Source organism: Muscardinus avellanarius (genome assembly GCF_963383645.1).
Source record: "Muscardinus avellanarius genome assembly, chromosome: 16".
Taxonomy (NCBI): domain Eukaryota; kingdom Metazoa; phylum Chordata; class Mammalia; order Rodentia; family Gliridae; genus Muscardinus; species Muscardinus avellanarius.
Window position 1 is genome coordinate 45,845,251 of NC_137802.1, and position 15,948 is coordinate 45,861,198.

General features: G+C 52.3%; 1 pseudogene across 1 annotated transcript; it reads left to right on the plus strand.

Annotated features, from left to right (window-relative positions):
- Positions 1–3,852: 3,852 nt before the first annotated feature.
- Positions 3,853–4,058, plus strand: LOC308275467 (large ribosomal subunit protein eL38-like; annotated as a pseudogene). Its single transcript has one exon. The product of its transcript is annotated as a large ribosomal subunit protein eL38-like (transcript).
- Positions 4,059–15,948: the final 11,890 nt, after the last annotated feature.

The window sequence follows — 15,948 nt, forward strand, 5'->3', positions numbered from 1 at the left end:
ATGCCCAGGAGGGGTCTGCAGCCTAGAGCACCTCACTGCAGCCGGGACTGGCACATGGATGTGTGCAGACCCCAGGGCCCTACGTGAGGCTGAGTTGTGTGAGCTTGTATATATATATATATTTTTTTTTTGCGGGTCTGGGGATGGAACCCAGGGGCATTTGACCTCCGAGCTACACACCCTGCCCTATTTTTTATTCTTTATTTTTGAAACAGGGTCTTACTAAGTTGTGGAGGGCCTCACTAAGTAGCTGAGGCTGTCCGCGAACCGCGATCCTCCGGTCTCAGCCTCCCAAATGCTGGGATTACAAGTGTGTGCCACCACGCCCGGCTTGTGCTTGTGTATTAAATGAGTGTATAAAGTGCCCTGGGTGTATATAGAGGCTCTGGGTGTATGGATAAGAGTGGTAAAAAATGTGTGTGGATTTTGAGCGTGTGTGTGAAGATACATAACTATGGGTGTCTGTGTAGCCACACAAGTGTGTGTACATCAGTGTGTTATCCCCATGAAACATGAGTGTGCACATTAGTTGGGACCTGGGACTCTTTCTTTTGTGGTTCTGGGGATTGAACCCCGAGGTATTCCACTGCCAAGTTTCACCCCTAGCTCATTTAAAAATTTTATTTATTTTTGCAGTACTTGGGATGGAAGCCAGGGGCATTCTACCTCTGAGCTATATCCCCCAGCCCTATTTTTTACTTTTTATTTTGAAACAGGTCTCACTGAGTTGCAAAGGGCCTCACTAAAGTAGCCGAGGGTGTCTGCAAATGGTGATCCTCCTGTCTCAGCCTCCCAAATGCTGGGATTACAAGCATGTGCCACCACACCCAGCTTCATTTTATTTTTTATGTTGAAAGGGGGTCTCATTACATTGCTGAGCTAGCCATGAACCTCTGATCCTCCTGTCTCCGCCTCAGAGTGCTGGGGTTACCGGTGTGCATCACTTTGCCTGGCTACCAGGACTCCTTATACATGTGCACAGAGGTGGGTACACTATTGTGTAGGAACAATGCAGATCTGTAAATATAGGTGTTTACAGGGATGATACTGAGTGTGTGTGTGAGTGAGCAAGTAAGAGAGACTCCTTTAGGAGGTATCTTGGTCCTGGGAGGATGGAGAGAAGCCAGCCCTGAGGAAAGGTGTGAGGAAAAGTTCAGCATCCTGTGGAACTGGAATTCCAGGGTTGCTTAGAAATGGCCAACCAGGAAGCACATGCAAATCAGCTATCTGTGATATGCAAATGAGTAGGCTTCTCTTTCCAGCTCTATGCTGGGGCTGCAGGAGTCCTCCCCAGAACCCTGGGGCAGAGCTCCTTGTCACCTTGGTCCCTTCCAGCTTGCGGGTTAAAGCTCAAATCCCTGCAAGATCCCATGCTTCCTTAGGAGACTTCCAGCTGCTCCTGAGCCTCGTTCCCAGCTGCGGGGTATGGGTGGGAGAGGAGGGGACAGGCGCTGGGGGAGCTGGTGGGGGGTCCCAGAGCAACCAAGGAGAATGGATGTCACAGTGACAGCTGGCCCAAGCTGCAGTCACGGTCAGACCCAGTTGTTGGGGCGCCAGGGCGAGGGATCAGGCGTAGTCAGAAAGCCTGGAGCTGGTGTGCAGGGCCCCTGGGGTCTCACAGGCACTCAGAGCACAGCCCCACACTGCCCATGGGGACCCAAGATGGCCCGCACAGAGTCCAGGCTGGTGTTTGTCCCTCTGCCAGGGAGGATGCCTCCTGACTCCTGCGCACGTGCCACACACGCGATGTGCATGCCTGCCCGCATGTCCTCACAGACCCTCCGCACAGAGCCTATGTGGCTTGTTCCCCAGCACAGGACCGCGGCCTGCAGCTTGCAGGGCCGTGACTGTCTCCACCGTCACACAGGAGCCCCCGCAGGCAGACGTGTCTACCTCGGTCCACCAGACAGACTCTGCACAGTCCGAATGGTCGGAGAGAGCGGGCGGTGAAGCCTCAAGCCTAGTCAAGGGTCAAGGGTCAAAGGTCAACTCCCATGAGAGCCGGGCAGGGAAAGCCAGTGTGGTCTTCGGAGCCCCAGCTGGAGGGTGAGGGAGCCCAAGATAAAACCCTGCCATCGACCACAAAGGTCAGGAGGTCCCTCCGGAGCTGCCATGGCCACAGGTCTCTCGTGCTGGCCAGCCAGACGGAGCCTCGGAAATCAACAATGCAGGGCCTGTCCAGGGGCTCTCAGCTCTCCCTCTCAAGTCCTTCTGAGTATCATCCTCAGGTTTCCTGCGGTGGTGTTTTCTCTCAAGTGGTTTTGTGGGGCTGTCACCTGGGATAACTCCTGACACTTCAGTAAAGACAATAAAGACTTTACTTTATTGTCCCTGTTGAGGGAAAAGAACAATGTGAGAGTCAGAAGAAGATGCAATGACCATCCCAGGCCCCCCACCTCATAGGTAAACTGAGGCCAATAAAGTGGATGGGCCTTGCCAAAGGTCCCCAGGAATTGAAGACAGAGGCTGTGGTCCTGTCTCCCAGCTATTGCTTATTCCTGGACACTTTCTGCAGTGCCCCTGCTGTCCCTGCCCTAGGCCCTTTCCTGAAGGTGAGGGGATCCTCGGGCCTCTGCCCCTCCAGCCCATTCCGGGGTCACTGGCATCAGTGGCTGGTTAAGCTTAGGGCTGGGAACCAGCAGCCGCCACCGCAGGGCCCGGGGGCGGGGGGAGCTGCAGGGCTGATCCCTAGTGGGGACCCTCTGTGGGGCAATCCCCCTTGCCTATCCACACCCTGGGAGGTGCTTCTGAGACAGGGCTTCTGAGTCAGGGCTGCAACCCTGCTGTCCCTAGTTCAGGCGATGGCCGGTGTCAGGTGGAGGTTTCAGGATGACAGGACCTACTACCTTGGGTTCCTGTCCCAGGTGGGAGGGCAGGGAGCAGTAGGGGCCTGGGGGCCAGATCACAGCTCTGCCCTGGCAGGAATCGGACCCTCCCAGTGGCCTCCAGCCTCACTGAGCTGGAGCAGGATGTACTGCTCTGAAGTCCAGTGAGTCCGGAGAAGGGGAAGACACCGCCCCTGCCCTCAGGGAGTCTAGGTTGAAATCAGATAGCCCTCTTCCCCTTCTTTAATAATTCATAAATCAGCCTGTCATCCCAGGGTACTTGGAAGGCTGAGACAGGAAGATCACAGGTTCAAGGACAGCCTCAGCAAATAAGAAGATCCTGTCTCAAAATAAAAAATAAAAAGGGCTGGGGGGTAGTTGGCACAGGGACAGCGCTATACCCGGCAGGTGTGGCCACCCTTTAAGTCCCAGTTATCCATGTGCAGCTCTTACAAACAGGGAAGCAGGGACTGGGATCTCTTGCCCAGGATGGTAGGTAGTGGGCAGGAGCTGCAGCCCGGCTGCACTGTGCACCCCCAGGGCCCAGGCAGTGCCCTTGGGGCCTGCAGCTGCTGGAGCTCCCCCCAGTCTTCTGCTCCTACTATTCCTAAACCCATTTTCTGTTTCTCTGCTTGGAGGCTGAGGAGAATTGAAGGTTAGAGGTGAGGAACCACTGGCCAGAGCGGGACAGTCAGTTGCTGCCACAGGGAGTTCAGAATGGAAGCAAGGTCAGACACCTAGAAGGAATTCCTAAGCCTGGTATGGAGGTGCACAGCTGTAATCCCAGTACTTAGGAGACTAAGACAGGAGGATTGCAGGTTTGAGGCCAGCCTCAGCAACTTAGCAAGACCTTGTTTCAAAAAAGAGGGGTGGGGGCTAGGATGTAGCTTGGCAGAATGTCCCTAGGTTCAATGCCCAGCACCAAAAAAATAAAAAATAAAAAATATAAAAAAGCTTTTCTGTCCCCCACCCTCTTCGGTTTTTGGCACCTGCTGTGCCTGTCTGTGCTCCTGTGCTACCCATCTCCATGACCTGGAAAATTGAAGAAATCAAGGATTTCCTGCTCACAGCCAGGCAGAAGTTTGCCAAGTCTGTCAAGATAAAGTAAAAACAAGGATAACGTGAAGTTTAAAGTTTGCTGCAGCAGATGCCTTTATACCTTGGTACAGACAAGAAGGCAGAGAAACTGAAAGAGTCCCTACCCCAGGTTTAGCGGTGAAGGAGTTGAAATGAACAGGCTAATCTGAACTGCATTAAAAGCTCTAGCCGGGCATGGTGGCGCCACTTGTAATCCCAGCATTTGGGAGGCTGAGGCAAGAGGATCGCGGTTCACGCACAGCCTCAGCTACTTAGTGAGGCCCTTTGCACCTCAGTGAATCCCTGTTTCAAAACAAAGAATAAAAAATAAGGCTGAGGGTGTAGCTCAGAGGTAGAATGCCCCCTGAGTCCCATCCCCAGTATTGCAAAAAAAAAAAAAAAAAAAAAAAAAAGAAAGAAAGAAAGAAAAAGAAAAAAAGAGCAAACTTCCAGACCCTGGCACCTGAGAGTAAAGACCATGCCTTATTTGTTTTTGTAAAATGAATGAACAAGTGGGAAGGAAGCAAAGAAGGATGCTACTTGCCCACACGGAAGGGTTGGCTGTGGTGGTGGAGGGGTGGGGGTGAAACGGGGGTTTCTTGAGAGAAAACCTGGCGGGTTTTTGTCTACGGTGAGCGAAGAATGACACCCGCAGACCTCAGGAAGGGGAGTAAAAGGTTTATTGGAAGCAGCAGGGAATGGGGCAAGGGTGGCTGAACACCCCCAAAGGGGCTGGAACTCTGGGTCCAGCAGCTGCCTTCAGGACAATACTTGAGAGTAGCCCAAGCCGAATTGCCTTCAGTTGCAGGCTGCTTTCTTCCGGAGTCCACGCGATCTGCCGAGCCAAGTGCCCATCAGTTGCAAACTACTTTCTCCCAGAGTCCACGCGATCTGCCAGAAAAGAGGTACAGGTCACCCCTAGGGGCCTGGTCAGCCATGATGTCCAGCAGAGGCCTTCAGGTCACTATTCAAGAGTTGCCCGAGCCACGTGCCCTCAGATGCACTCTGCCTTCTCTCAGGGCCAACACAACCTGTGAGAGAGAGAGAACAGCTCCCCAAAAGGGGAGGGGGTCCCGAACAGGAAAGTCCCCCCCTTTTGCCATCCGACTGGCCAATGCCTGACTGCTTGCAAGTTCGCTTTTGATTACGGTGACTTTTGGGATTCCAAGGAGAATTTGCATAGGGCATTTGCAAGTCCTTTGAAGGGTCTCTCCTTTCAGGAATGCCAGACTTGCTTGGTGGGTTTGTTGATTAGGAAACTCAGGATGGCTTTGTGAAGCTCTGGCCTCCTTATCTCTGAGCCTTTGGAGTTTCAGGCATTTGTTGCCCCTCAGGAAACTTAGGAAATTAGCTTTTTCTACCAAGGCCTTTTCCCTGTCTGCCTATTTCCTTTCTATCTCCTCAGGGGCAGGGACTCCTTGGGGGCCAGGCTGGGAGGGAAGGGGTTAAGCGGGCCCTGTCCCGGCCTCTGAGCTGTGTGTTTTGGCTGAGGAGTGGACTCTGTTGTCTGAGATGTCCCCTCTTTGCCCTCCTTCCCGGGCTCTTGGCAGCCCGCTGTCCCACAGGCTAGCCGGCCAGCTGTGCGGCTGTCTGGGGCTGTGTCTGGCGCAATGGGGTGTGAGAACATCTGGGGCCGGGTGAGGAGAACAGGGGCAGGGGCCCCGGGCCGCAAGCCTGCAGCCTGGGACACGTGGTGGTGCCTCCTGCCTGGCGAGGGTCCCTGCGCTCGGACAGGTCTTTATCCTCACAGTGTGTGAGTCTGCACGAGGGTTCTGGCTCAAAGCAGGGCAGCCGGGAGTATGTGCCAGGCCCTTGCGTGGAGGGCGGGTGGGGACTCTTGCCATTCTCCGTCCTGGGGTGTGATCCCTGGGCACCGGGGCCAGGCTGACCCCTCCTGTCGGCCCACCCCCACCCCAGGACCGAGCCCTGGCTCTTTGCTCTTATAGGACCCCGTTCTGCCTGTTCACATTCCAGATGTAACTAATGATTTGGCTTTGTGTCCCCGAGTAGGGCCCAGCTTTGCTGAGTCAATATTGCATTCCCAGAGCCAGACACAGAGGGGAGAGAGGGGCCGAAACAGGATTCTCAGGAGGTGTCCGTGACAAGATAGCATCGTGTCCTGCAGCCCGATCTCTCCATCTAATGCCCAGCAATCAACAGCCACATTGTTCCCCAGCCCTGCTCAGGCTGTCCCTCCCCGGAACTGCCCTTTCCCCTCCCAACCCCACCAAGCCAGCTCAAAGTAGCCCAACTCTCAGAAGCATTTCCTGGACTCCCCTAGGGACCCAAAGGGGCTTCTTTCTTTCTTTCTTTTTTAGTTATTTATTTGATGGTACTGGGGGTAGAACCCAGAGGATTTCTACCTCCGAGCTATACTCCCAGACCACTATATATATATATATATGAATATATATATGAATATATATATGAATATATATGAATATATATATGAATATATATGAATATATATGAATATATATATTCATATATATATGAATATATATATGAATATATATAAATATATATATGAATATATATATGAATATATATATATATATTGTTTGTTTGTTTGTTTGGAAACAGGGTCTCACTAAGTTGCTGAGAGCCTCACTAAGTAGCTGAGGCTGCCTTCGAACCTGCGCGCTCCTCCTGTCTCAGCCTCCCAAGCGCGGGGATTACAAGCGTGCGCCACCACTCCCGGCTTCTTTAGGGCTTCTTTAGATGGAATCAGCCTCCCCCAATGCGGATGGGGGTCCCAGGACCCAGGGTCAAGGCCTCACCAACCTGCAGACCCCAGCATACCTGGCATGTCTTTGTTGAGTCAAAGTTAAAAGAAAGGGTGCCCACCTCCTGCCCGGCTGGTGGCAGGCTCACTGTCTCACTGAGACGGCAGTGACAGCGGAGTCTCTGGAAAGAAGTGTTAACTGTGGAAAGAGATTTTGTACCTGAAAGGTTCGAGTAGCCCCTGCCCCACAGGGGGCGGGGCCGGAAGCTAGGAGGTGGAGCTCTGCGATTCCGGGAGGGGACCAGGCCTCCCGGTCAGGAAGAAGAGAGTTCAGAGTTCGGAGAGGAGCCCGAGAGGGAGGGACGCATTCCCCCCCCCCTCCGCCACCAGCCCCCGCGGCCACGCAGGGGCTGGAGGCCGATCTCCCACGAATAAAGACATCCGTAATACCGATTATGGATCTCCGCGTGTATCTATGCGCCAAGGGGACCCGCCAAAACCTTTCAGTACCGTGACAGGCCCCTCTGTGGGATGGCGTGGCAGTGGCGGGCAAGGTAACCCCCAATAAATCATACCTTCATATAACACCCCTCCCCTCCAGGGCAAGCCGGACCTGGGACTTGCTTCCAGCCAATAGAATATGTCAAAGGTAAGCCCGTGGTGGCACACACCTGTAATCCCAGTACTTGGGAGGCTGAGACAGGAGGATCACAGGTTCAAGGAATCTTATCACCCTAGGAATAAAAATAAAATAGGGTTGAGGCTGTAGCTCAGAGGTAGAATGCCCCTGGGCTCAATCCCCAGTAACACACACACACACACACACACACACACACACACACACACACACACACGTAAAGGGGTTTCACATATGCAACCATATTCTCAATGCCGTGGCCTCTGCGTTGTCAGAGGGAGTTAACTCTGGGTGAGGCTGACTTAATCAGGTAAAAGCTCTTACAAAGGGATGGAGACCTTCCCAAGATCCAAGAGTCACCCGATGGGTGAGAAGAAGTAACTGACCCTGTGGCCAGGGACCTGGGAGAGGCCTGGTGGCAAGGGACGGCAGGTGGCCATCACCTGGCCCTGCGTGGGCACAGGAACTGAACTGTGCTGATATTGCACGACCTTGGAAGGGGCCCCAGGAGCTCCAGAAAGGGACAGAGCCCAGTCAACACCCTGACTGCAGCCTCCTGAGACCCTGAGCAGAGGACAGAGACTCCTCCCCAGGGCAACCTCAATAGTAATGCCTGAGTGTTTTATTTATTTTTGTGGTGCTGGGGGTCACACCCAGGGGTGTTCCACCTCCGAACTACACCCTTATTTACTTACTTACTTAGTGGTACTGAGGGTTGAATCCAGAGGTATTCTACCTCTGAGCTACACCCCCAGCCCTGTTTTATTTGTTTATTTATTTATTTATTTTTGGTGGTACTGGGGTTCCTGGAAACCCTTCTACCTCCAGGTTACACTCCCAGACCTATTTTTATACTTTTTTTTATTTGGAAACAGGGTCTCTTAAGCCAGTATGGCTGGCTTTGAACCTGCGCAATCCTCCTGTTTCCACCTCCCAAATGTGGGGATTACAAGCGTGCACCACCACCATGCCCGGCTGTTGATTTATTTTTTTGAAATAGGGTCTCACTGAGTTATGGAGGGCCTCGCCAAGTTGCTGAGCCTGGTCGCGAACCTGCGACCCTCCTCTTTCAGCCGCACAAGTACTAGGATTACAGGTGTGTGCCAGCATGCCCACTGTATGTGAGTCAAAGTTCAAGTGAGAATTAGCGACTCGGCAATAGATTGAAAGAGGCTAGGGTCCCTGGAGGTCAGGGTCTGGACCTGGGCCTTCACACATCCCCCTGCTCCAGGCTTTACCCATCCCCACCCCGCCCATCTTGACTACCTAGCTGGGCCTGGGTGCTGAGCCCTTGACACACTGAGCCCAACTGGCCTGAGGGTGATTGGGGGGTCTACGCGGTCTAGGGGCCCCAGGCTCTGTGTCTCTTTGAACTCACACCAACATTAGGATAATGCTATACCCATCCCAAACACCAACTGTAAGGCCCCAAATTACCATAGAGGCAGGTGAAACACGAACCCCCCCTCCCCACGCGCCAGCCCTCTACAGGGCCCTGGCGCCTCCTCTAGCCCAGACAGCCCCAGCAGACAGCTGCAGCTCCCCTCTGCTCTTCTCTGGCTGTTGTGACCTGGCAGGCTGCGGGGGAAGAGTTCACATAGAGCAGCGGGTCAGCAGCTGGGGCTCCAGATGTGGGGGAGCCCGGAGCTCGGGATAGGGTTACACCCGGGGGGGCTGGCCTGCTTTCCCAGGAGTGTTGGGGCATCAGGAGTGGCCGGGCACGGAGAATCTGGGGTGGCACTTTTCCTACTTTGCCCTCACCCCCAGCTCTGCTCCTGGGCCCCTTCTGGATGTGGGTAACCTATAACAAACCAAAAGGAGCTTAGAGAGGGGCTCTGGGTCCTCAACCAATAGGGATGCAAACTGCCACCCCCTTTGGGCCTTTCCTGCCCTTTCCCAAACCTTGCCGGAAGCCTCCGGCCAGAGCAGCTGGCGAGAGGAGCATGACCCCCTCTCCAGCCCCTTCCTTTTGTCCACAGTGAATACACCAGGATTTGGTTTCTCACTGACCCCCTCCCTCCCAACCCCCCTCCCAGGGCTCCCAGCATCCCTTCTCAGCCAGCACCGCTGCAGGATACAAAGAAGCAGCTCAGGTTCCTTGTTGGCGCCTGCCCTTTGATCCGTCCCCTCCTCCTGCTCAGGGGGTTCTGGGGTGCCCTGGGGGAAGCTCCATCCAGGGACAGGCACCCAGAGATAAGATCTGAGATGGGAAGGAGCCCAGGATTAGAGGGACTTTAAAAGGGTGCCGACAGGCCGCTTCACCAGGCTCACCTCTCAGGCTTCCCAGGCCCTCCCTTCCGCCTCAGTCTGGGCCCCATCAGGGCCTGACTCCCCAGCAGGCTGGGCCTACAGGGTCCTCCATCTCCCAGAGATTCTTGGGGGGAAAAGGCCCATTGCATGGAACCATGCTGCTCAGAATGGATGCCCAGGCCAGGTGTGATGGCACACGCCTGGAATCCCAGCACTTAAGAGTCTGAGATAGGAGGATCACAGGCTTGAGGCCAGCTTCAGCAACTTAGTGAGACCCTCCACAACTCAGTGAGACCCTGTTTCAAAATAAAGAATAAAAAATAGGGCTAGCTGGGCGTGGTGGCGCACGCTTGTAATCCCAGCATTTGGGAGGCTGAGACCAGAGGATCGCGGTTTGCAGACAGCCTCAGCTACTTAGTGAGACCCTCCGCAACTCAGTAAGACCCTGTTTCAAAATAAAGAATAAAAGCCGGGCGTGGTGGCGCACGCTTGTAATCCCCGCGCTTGGGAGGCGGAGACAGGAGGATCGCGCAGGTTCGAAGCCAGCCGCGCTGGCGTAAGAGACCCTGTTTCAAAAATATAAAATAGGTCTGGGAGTGTAGCCCAGAGGAAGAAGGACTTCCAGGAACTACCAAAAAAAAAAAGAAAAAAAAAAGAAAAAAGAAAAAAAAATAAAAAAATAAAGAAAGAATAAAAAAATGGGCAGGGGGTATAGCTCAGAGGTCGAATGCCTCTGGGTTCCATCCCCAGATCCACAAAAAAATAAAAATAAAAATAGGGCTAGGTGTGTAACTCAGAGGTAGGATGCCCCTGGGTTCAAGCCCCAGTACAGCAAATAAATAGATAAGTAGATAAATTAATAAAGTTAGGGATATAGCTCAGAGGTAGAAGGCCCCTGGGTTCAATCACAACACCATAAAAATAAAAATAAAATGGAGTCCTAAAATTACCTGCTACAACACAGTCACCTGGGAGCTCAGAGACCCAGCCTGCCCCACACCCACTGAACCCAAATCCCTCTGCACGTCCGGCAAGTTCCCTGTTGACACCACAGGCTGCACGGGAGCACAGCAACACAGCTACAGTTAACTTCCTCCTCCCCCGGCTTTGCACCCTGCATGGAGAGGGAGAGCCACCAGAGCTCTTCACTACCTGAAGGGCTTAAAGCTGGAAGAGAGTTGGCAGTCCTCTAGTCGTGGGCTTCTGCCAAGGACGGAGTAACAAGGACTTTAGCTAGAAGGAACATACCAAGCAGTGATTTGGGGAGACTGGGCTTCAGGCCGTGAAGGACAGTGATCCCCAAAGACAACAAAGGAAGCCCCAAAGGCAGCGTGCTGCCTGGAGAGCGCTGCGGCACCCGGCGGGGCACTGGTGCGGAGAGGCTGGGGATGGGGTACAGAGAGGAGAAAGGTAAGAGTCAGGGGCCAAGGCAACTATAGTTAGCAGGTCTGAGTAGCAGAGAGACCTGCAGAGGGGGCTGCCCCAGATGGCCAGAGAGGACCTAGAGCTCAGGGCGGAGGAGTGCAGAATGCACCAGGAAGCCTCCCCTGCTGGGGAAAGCTGATCCTAAAGGATTTAAGCCAGCTGGGGGCATTGTGGTACACACCTGTATTCCTAGTATTGGGGAGGCTACAACAGGAGGGTTGCAGATTCAAGGCCAGACTCAGAAATTTAGTGAGAGACCTGTGGGGGGCACACGCCATGTGGCCTGGGCTCAGAGTCTGCCCTGTGCCTGGTGCACGGACCTAACCATGCCATTCAACTGGCAGCCGTTTTACCCAGCCACGTGCTCGCTCTGGGGGCGGCCATCTTGGACTTCTTCCAGATTCCTAGCCAATCCTAGGAGCCAGCGGCCATCTTGGACTCCTCCTACTTGATCCCAGCCAATCCTAGGAGTCGGCAGCCATCTTGAAACCTCATACAGCCCTGATTTCACGCGACATCTTCACAGTGTGCTCCCGGCTCTGCAGCCTCTCAGTGCTTACACTGCGGTAAGCTTCTCCTTCGTTGAGTAAGCAGGTTCCGGCTTTTAGCCCCTTCCGGACTTGGGCTTCCGGCTGTTAGATAAATCCAAATATTTGGTGTTCAAGTTCTCTGCGATTGGCTAGGCCAATCTAAGGTTGTGTAAAGGGAACGGAGACGTCCTTCTCTAACACAACCACACTATCGTTTCCGGACATTAGGCAGGATCTTGGGATGCCAAATCCCTGCTTTCATCCTTGCCCGCTGACCAGTTATTGGGGAAAGTCAGCCATAAAAGATTGACACCCAGTCCGCACTAGGCCATGTTCTGGTTAATCTCCAGACACTGGGTTTATCCGGGAAACTGTCCCCCAAGAGGCTCGTTTTCTTCTGCACTGAGGTCTGGCCGACATATGATTTGGGTAATAATTTTCGATGGCCTGAGATGGGAACGCTAGATCTTAGGATGTTGACTGCTCTCAGTAATTTTTGCAAATGGTCCGCTAAATGGACAGAGGTTTTATACATACAGGCCTTCCTGTGCCTGCATTCCCAGCTTTCCTCCACTCCCAGCTCTACTGCCCGGGTCAGGCCGGCTGGAGATTCCCACCAGCTGTGGCCGCCATCTTGTTCACCACATGGCAACTCACAGGCGCCACCTGGTGGTCTTTCTGGGTCACAGGCCTGCAATTCTGCTGACTCACAACAACCATTTTGCAAGGACACGTGGATGCTGGAGTCTGACCCGGCTGAGTTACAGGCCCCATCTCCCTCTCTCTTGGCCCTGCTTCGTGAAGTGGCTGGTGCGGAAGGTGTGGTCCGTGTTCATGTTCCTTTTTCCCTTCCTGACCTTACTCAACTTGAAAAGAGACTGGGCTCTTTTTCCGCCAGTCCCTCCGGTTTTATCAAGGAATTCCAACATATTGTACAGCATATGATTTAACTTGGCAGGATCTTCATGTCATTCTAACCTCTTCTTTAACTCCAGACGAACGTGATCATATTCTGATCATATTCTGAAGGCGGCCAGGGAATGGGCTGATCAGGCTCACCTAACCAATTCACTGCTTCCTATTGGTACAGCTGCGGTTCCCTCCGAGGACACCCACTGGAATTATAATGGCAAGGAGGGAATAGAAGTAAGAAATTATATGATACAATGCCTTCTTGATGGTATGCGAGATGCCTCCCATAAGGCGGTTAATTATGATAAGCTTAGAGAAACTACCTGGGGCCCAAATGAAAACCCAGTGGTTTTTCTTAATTGGCTGCAAGAGGCTTTTACCCTCTATACGCGCCTAGATCCATCTTCCGAGGCAGGCTCGGTTATATTGGCCACCCATGTTATCGGGCAATCAGCCCCTGATATTTGGAGAAAATTAAAAAAGGCTGAGGATGGTCCTCAAACACCTATCTGAGATTTGGTGAACATGGCATTTAAAGTTTTTAATTCCAGAGAGGAACAGGAAGAGGTGGAGCGTATGCTCCGACTTCGCCAGATGGTAGATCTACAATCCCTAACCCTGGTAGCAGCCCTAAGGCCAGCGGAGGAAGGGCAGCCCTTGGGGTGACAAGTGCCACCTAGGGGAGGACGACAGCAAAGACAACCACCTCCAGGAGCCTGTTTCAGGTGTGGATTGAATGGCCACTGGAAAAGTGAGTGCCCTTTGAAAAGTGGTGGGCCCCAGGTGCCTCAACACAGGGGGACCACCCTTCCAGGTCAGGACCCGTCACTGGCCCTATCTGCCTGGCTGAGGACTGACAGCTCCTGGATCCCTCACCCTCCTTCCTCCATCCTCCTTGCTGGCCCAGGGTAACTCTACAGGTACAGGGTAAGCCAGTCTCCTTTTTGGTGGCCTGCTCAATCTTTCCATCCTTTCAGGCCCTAGTTTCCCTTCCCAAATCTCGGTCCAGGGGATTGATGGCAAGTTCTCCTGCCCACACACTACAGGCCCTCCTTTACAGGATAAAATTTCTCTGCCCGAGACTTAGGCCATATCTAAAAAGGGCTCCATTACAACAGTTCCATAACAAATTCTCTTACACAGTGTTGGGCCTACCAAGCTTTGTTTGTTCTTGGCATAATTCTCTTTGATGTCTTTATTTTAGCAGGTCCACTTGTTTTTTTTTGTTGTTGTTGTTTGTTTGTTTGTTTGTTTTGGTGGTACTGGGGTTCCTGGAAGCCCTTCTACCTCTGGGCTATGCTCCCAGACCTATTTTTATACTTTTTTTTTTTTTTTAATTTGGAAACAGGGTCTCTTAAACCAGCGCAGCTGACTTCGAACCTGTGCGATCCTCCTGTCTTTGCCTCCCAAGCACGGGGATTACAAGCGTGCACCACCACGCCCGGCTGGTCCACTTGTTTACATACTACGGTGCTCTCCCTCTTTGAATGCCAAACTGCCATAAGTATTAAACCTCTGAAATCCATTACTGATGTTTCTGATTCAATGGCATGTTTCCATTTGACCAGATAAACCCAAACCCACTCACTGCTGAAAAGAGTGGCATGTGTTCTATCAGGAAAATGCTGCTATGAATGACTCTGGTCTAATGAAAAACTGCTAAAGGGGCGGTGTATGTCTTCCTCAGGGAAAAGGCTGCTATTGTATTAATAAATCTAGTGACAATCTACCTCATATTTCGAAGGGTTCCAAGGGCCAGCAGCTGCTGGGCTCCTTCCCTTCTGGGCAAGGGCCAAGAGCTGATGGGCTCCTGCCTTTCCCAGCACTCGCTCTCACGATTTGTTTTTTTCTTTAATAGCCCCTCACCTGTTCAAGTCTCCTCAAATGCACATCACTAAGCTGTCTGGGGTAACCTCCAATTCTCGCTCCAGCCATGCTCCCACCTGCCCACTTCTGGCAGACCCGACCTCTCCCAGCCAAGGGGCCCCCTTACGATGCCCCTTGATAGCAGGAAGTCACTCGAGGGTCGAGTCTTCGCCCATTATTATCAAAAGGCCGGGATGACAAGTCGGGTCCTGCACTCATGTGACCTCTGCACCACCTGACCTCTGCGCAGGCGGAGGGGGGGGGGCGAAACCCTCACGAGAATTGTGTGCTCCCACGAGTAAACCCCTCCCCACGAGATGCATACCTTAAAAGGAAGAACCCACCTCTCCTAGCTTCAGATGAGCCACGCAGGTCCCCAGAACTGACTGGCTCCATCCCCGGGAGGGGCCGTACCAATAAAGGCTGATATCATGCACCTTGGAGCCCCCTTGTGCAATTGTGTTGCGCCCGGACTCTCAGTCACTTTACATCTTACAAGGCCCTCTGCAACTTAGTGAGACCCTGTTTCAAAATAAAAAATACAAAATAGGGCATGGGGTGTAGCTCAGAGGTCAAATGCCCCTGGGTTCCATCCCCATACACACCCCCACCAACCTGGAAAAAATAGGGTTGGGGGTATAGCTCAAAAAGTAGGCCCTCAAGAGAGCCTTTAAGATGCGTGTGATGGCCAAGCGTGGTGGCACACACTTGTAATCCCAGTACTTGGGAGGCTGAGGCAGGAGGATTGAAGGTTTGAGACCAGCCTCAGTAACTTAGTCAGACCCTGTTTCTTTCTTTCTTTCTTTCTTTCTTTCTTTCTTTCTTTCTTTCTTTCTTTCTTTTTTTTTTTTTTTTTTTTTTTTGCAGGTCTGGGGATGGGACCTAGAGGCATTTGACTTCTGAGCTACACTCCCTGCCCTACTTTTTATTCTTTATTTTGAAACAGGGTCGCACTGAATTGCAAAGGGCCTCACTAAGTAGCTGAGGCTGTCCGCGAACCACGATCCTCTGGTCTCAGCCTCCCAAATGCTGGGATTATAAGCGTGCGCCACCACGCCCGGCTTCTCTTTTTCTTTTTTCTCTTTTCTCTTTTCTTTTTCTTTTTTTTTCTCTTTCTTCCTTTCTTTTTTTATGGTGCTAGGGGTTGAACCCAGGGGCATTCTACCTCTGAGCTATACCCCCAGCCGAATTTTTTATTCTTTATTTTGAAACAGGGTCTCACAAAGTTGCGGAGGGCCTCACTAAGTATCTGAGGCTGGCTGTGAACCTGTGATCCTCCTGTCTCAGCCTCCCAAGTACTGGGATTACAAGTGTAGACCACCACGTCCAGCTAACCAGACTCTGTCTGAATGTTAAAAAAATAAAATAAAATAAAACCAGCCGGGCATGGTGGCGCATGCTTGTAATCCCTGCACTTGGGAGGCAGAGACAGGAGGACTGTGCAGGTTCGAAGCCAGCCTTGCTGGCTTAGGAGACCCTGTTTCCAAATAAAATATAAAAAATAGGTCTGAGAGTGTAGCCCGGAGATAGAAAGGTTCCATCCCCAGTACCACAAATAATAAATAAATAAATAAATAAATAAATAAATAAATAAATAAATAAAACCAGGCTAAGGGTGTATCTCAGAGGTAGAATACCCAGTATCACAAGAAGAAGAAGGAAGAGGAGGAGGAGGTGGAGGAGGAGGGGAAGGAAGAGGGG